This window comes from Tupaia chinensis, unplaced genomic scaffold (genome assembly GCF_000334495.1).
Source record: "Tupaia chinensis unplaced genomic scaffold, TupChi_1.0 Scaffold000223_1, whole genome shotgun sequence".
NCBI lineage: Eukaryota > Metazoa > Chordata > Mammalia > Scandentia > Tupaiidae > Tupaia > Tupaia belangeri.
In genome coordinates, this window is record NW_006159698.1 from 308,056 (window position 1) to 313,111 (window position 5,056).

Genomic DNA, 5,056 nt, shown 5'->3' on the forward strand with positions numbered 1-5,056 from the left:
CGGGCCTCTGGAGGCAGACCTGCAGACTATGGGTATTGGCTGTGGACAATAAAGCAACCTTGTAACTTGATTCCAGTCTTGCTAGCCATGGTCTGAGGCCAAAGCTTCTCAAAGACCCACCCAGTGACACAGTGCAAGGCCCACAGACCCAGAGGGAGCCACACTCTCTTCATATAAGGGAGTTTCTGTAAGGCTATCAGCAGATTTATCAAGAGAAACCTACCCTAAGATGTCTGTAGAATTAAAGAAATTCCATCAAAATATCAATGGCATTCTTCACGGAAACAGTAGTAGCTATCCCAGTGTGAGTTTGAGCCACCAGGTCTGGGACTCGAACCGCGGTCGACTACATGGGAATTCAGCGATAGAGCCATTATGCTAACTGCTGGTCCCAATTATTACTCTTTTAATATATAAATTTTTATTTGTTAATTATACCCCAATATACCTAGAAAAAGTTAAAAAATTAAATTGTCTTTAAAAGCCAAGGGGAAAATGCGATTCAGGAAAATAAAAGTAATTATGTGAATGGATGTAACAATATTATCTTTCATACAGCAGGATCATATAGCTAGAAAAATTGTTGAAAAATTATTAGACTGACTATGAGAGTTCAAGATAGAATCGTTTTGAGGGCAGCAGGTGGCATGGATGCTAAGGTGCTGGATCTCACATGGCTGACTGCACCCGCCAGGTGGCATGGATGCTAAGGCGCCGGATCTCACATGGCTGACTGCACAGTTTGAGTCCCAGCCCAGCAACTTGAGAATCCAGCCAGGAGTGTATGTGTGCGTGCCCAAAATCTGAAGAGGAGAATGGAGGAAAAGGGATTGAGGGATGGCCAACCCTCTGGAGGGTGATTTCTCAATTCCCCTCTCTTTCTCTATCTCTCTCTCTGGTGAATGCACATGCCCTACAGCAAACAATAACAATGATAATATAATTTAATTATTTTTTCTGGACATTCAGCAAAACTTGCTTCAGGGAAGACTATAATGACGACATGTCCTCTGTCCTCCTGGGAGACTGGTAGAGATAATGCAAAGCCTCTGGAAACTGTTGAAATGACACACTGAGAGTTCTGTAAGAATACGGATCTGAATTAGCAAACACTAATAGTGGCAAAGAGAGAATCATTATCCTTTTTTACTCCCCAGATAAAAATAAACATAGTCTCTAATATTCCTGAATCTAAGGTAAACTGCAACTGTGCTACGAATTCTATAGACTCTGGAGGATGAGGTTACTTGGGTCACTGCCAACCTCCCTTTCTTAATGTCACTCCTCTGTCCCATCTCTCTCGCCCTTTGCCCTGTTGTAGTGGAAGCTCCCTCAACCCTGGACCGAGGAGAAAGAAAATAACTGTCAAGTGCTCAATCCAAGATGGCTGCAGGCAGGTTTCCTTTGTGCTTTTGGAGCAAGCCCTTCCTTCCAATGATAAAACGCAGGAGAGAGTTACTCCGGACAAAAGATGGTGAACCCCGATTCACTGAGCCATTCTTTTTTCTTTCTTCCTTTTTTTTTTTTTTTTTGGAGAGGTTTTTGCTATAGGGCACATGCGCTCACCAGAAAGTCAGAGAGAGACAGAGAGACAGAAAGCGAGAAATCACTCCCCAGGGGGATGGCCACACCACAATCCCTTCTCCTCCATTCTCCTCTCGGGATCTTGGACACACACGCACACGCACCCAGTGTGAGTTCAAGCTGCCGGGTCCGGGACTAGACCACGGTTGACTACGTGGGAGTCCAGCAACAGCCATTACGCTAACTGCTGGTCCCTGAGCCATTCTTCATAACACACTTGTGTGGCGGCTAGGCTCACTGACATACTGCTTGGATCAGACCAGAAGAGGCAGGATTGGGAAGGTTGTGAGACAAAGTCTGCATTTCAGGACTCTGGGCCGCTCTAGAAATCATCTGGGGCTCTTGCTAAAATGCTGGGTCCACCTTAGCAGGTCTGGGATGGCCATAAGGAACTCCTGGGTGTGGGTGGTTGCTGTGCACCACACATTGAGCAGGAAGGTCCAGAGGTACTTCTTAGCAGGCTGATGCTGGTGGAGCAGAGCTGGGTCGGTATGGAAGTTCATGGGGTTGGTTCTGGGGTCGGCCTGTGTATGCCAGGGGTACATGCCCATGATCCTGGCTCTGGACAGTGGGAGGTATATGCGAGGTCAGCAGATAATGGGGGAGATCACAGGGTAAGATCTGCTGCTGATGCTTGTTTTTATCTGTCTCTCCTGTCTCTCTCTGTTTCTCACTTTCTTAAAAAATAAAAATAAAAGACTTTTAAAAAGCACAGAAATACTTTTTAGATATCCTTAGATAGAGTGAAACTTACCGAGTGGCCACTTACAGGATACAGATGTATTCTACTTTTAGGTAATAAGCTGCATTCCTTAAAAGCACCAAGAGCCCATGGACCATACGGACTGTACTTTCTGTGTTACTCATGCTTCAAGAGCTCTGTGATGTTGTCGGGGCCCTGCATCTTGATCCTTTATCAGAAAATACCAGTCTTATAGTCAGAAACTTGCTATTCACTGGGTTTGCAAACAAACCCTTTCAGGTAAAAAATAAAAATCTTTTTCTATAAGAATCCTTTCCCAGACTTATGTGGCTCATTGGGAAGAGGCTTTGTGCAGACCTCTAAAGTGGGAGCCTCCTGAATCTGTCAGATGACTTCAGGGCAGGGACCAGTTACCATCAGAGGGAAAACCAGACTCAGCTCTGGTCCTCTTGGTCTGAATTAGAAACCAGGTCTGTGTAGGGTTGGGTGATCGGGTATGTGGATCATCAGTCAAGAGGGTAAGGAAAGGGTTACATATCCCCAAATAAAAAATCCCTCCAAGTAACTGAAGATGTCTACATCAAATCATGAAGAGAGATTTGGAAATCAGAGCAATGTTGGCTGTGTTCCCACGTGGCCTGACTGCAGGCAGGTGGAGAAGAGGGGACAGAGCCTGAGGCCCACAGGCAGTGTCCTGCTCCTACTTGGCAATGAGGTGGACCTCGTGACGATGATACTGCACTTGGCCCTACTGCTCACAGCAGCTCTTTTTCTGTAGAGCAGCATCCACCCGCTGCAGTCCAGGACAATTCAGTAGGACTCTCAGGCATCCCGAGCCTACCTAAGGTCACAGAAGAGTAGCTCATCACCTGACAGTGACCTTCACAGACTAAGAGCACCTGCCTTTCATTTCATCTTGGGCAGGAAACACGTTTGACAATAGGGATGTTCCAAAGGAAGAGCTTGATAATGCCCTTCAGCAGGTCTGTTTAGCCATACACCGAGTAGCAGAGTAAGTTAAAACTGAAGCACCTAGGACTGATCAAAACCAGCTAGTCAGTTTATTCACTTACTTGGAAGAGCTGTCCAATGATGTAATGACTTGCTAAAGGCCTTGACTTTCTTCTGTGGATGCATGAATTAATAGGCTCTATTCTCACCTACTCGGGATGATTTGCTATATGTCTGCTTACAGGTCAGGGAGTAGGTTATGCATCATAATGGGCCTGATTGTGTTTCAGAGCTCAGGCTGGTTTAGGAGCCCACCAGGGTTCCAAGGGAAATAGTAGACAGTGGGGTTGAGACTTCGTTCACGGCGGCAGAACTGACTACTTTCTCTTGGACCAAAGGGAATCGCTGAACCTCTCCCTGTCTGGACAGGTGAGTGCCTGTCATCATAAACTCACACATCAGTCCCCAACCATAAAACCTCGAGTTCACAGAGCATATTTGTGCAAGCTATTTTTTTTTAACACGCACAATAGCCATGCTAGGCCACTCCCTAAGACTAGGCAATGGTAGAGCTGGGATGTCTGCAGCTTGGACCTCAGGCCTCGCCCTGTTGTTATGCCCTAGGTAGCCCCTCACTGATCAGTGATGCAGGAGTAACTGGGGTCCTGTGGTTCTTGCCATACTACACACATGTGGGGAAGGCCCTAGCTAATGTCTAGGTACTTTTCTGAAGGCATTCTAGCCCTGAGAGGAGGGAGGAACATAACAGAGAATGTGCTGCACGTGGAACTGTAAAGAATCTCACAATTACAACTCATCTTAATGTAAGGTTTTGGTCAAACCCCCCCCCCAAGATAATGTAACAGCCACTTAGTCGCTGGCATTTAGTAAGAACTAAGTCTGAGATGCTATTTTTTTTTAATCATTTTATTTTGGAGAGGTTTTTGCTATAGGGTGCTTGGGCTCACCAGAAAGAGAGATAGAGAGATAGAAAGCGAGAAATCATCCCCCAGGAGGCATGGCCACACCACAATCCCTTCTCCTCCATTCTCCTCTCGGGATCTTGGGCACGCACGCACATGTGCCCAGCATGAGTTTACTCCACCGGGTCCAGGACTTGAACCGTGGTCAACTACATGGGAGTCCAGCAACAGCCATTACGCTAACTGCTGGTCCCTGAGCCATTCTTCATAACACACTTGTGTGGCGGCTAGGCTCACTGACATACTGCTTGGATCAGACCAGAAGAGGCAGGATTGGGAAGGTTGTGAGACAAAGTCTGCATTTCAGGACTCTGGGCCGCTCTAGAAATCATCTGGAGCTCTTGCTAAAATGCTGGGTCCACCTTAGCAGGTCTGGGATGGCCATAAGGAACTCCTGGGTGTGGGTGGTTGCTGTGCACCACACATTGAGCAGGAAGGTCCAGAGGTACTTCTTAGCAGGCTGATGCTGGTGGAGCAGAGCTGGGTCAGTATGGAAGTTCATGGGGTTGGTTCTGGGGTCGGCCTGTGTATGCCAGGGGTACATGCCCATGATCCTGGCTCTGGACAGTGGGAGGTATATGCGAGGTCAGCAGATAATGGGGGAGATCACAGGGTAAGATCTGCTGCTGATGCTTGTTTTTATCTGTCTCTCCTGTCTCTCTCTGTTTCTCACTTTCTTAAAAAATAAAAATAAAAGACTTTTAAAAAGCACAGAAATACTTTTTAGATATCCTTAGATAGAGTGAAACTTACCGAGTGGCCACTTACAGGATACAGATGTATTCTACTTTTAGGTAATAAGCTGCATTCCTTAAAAGCACCAAGAGCCCATGGA

The 5,056-nt window shown here is 46.5% G+C and overlaps 1 long non-coding RNA gene across 1 annotated transcript in view; it reads right to left on the reverse strand.

The window, feature by feature from the left end:
• LOC102503068 (uncharacterized) overlaps positions 1 to 3,419 on the reverse strand; it is a 25,015-nt gene extending 21,596 nt beyond the window's left edge. Inside the window, exons 1-2 of the long non-coding RNA XR_334458.1 lie at positions 3,361 to 3,419; positions 2,339 to 2,495 (exon numbers count right to left, since the gene is read on the reverse strand). This is a non-coding gene — a long non-coding RNA (uncharacterized LOC102503068). The remainder of the gene's footprint in view (positions 1 to 2,338; positions 2,496 to 3,360) is intronic.
• Positions 3,420 to 5,056: the final 1,637 nt, after the last annotated feature.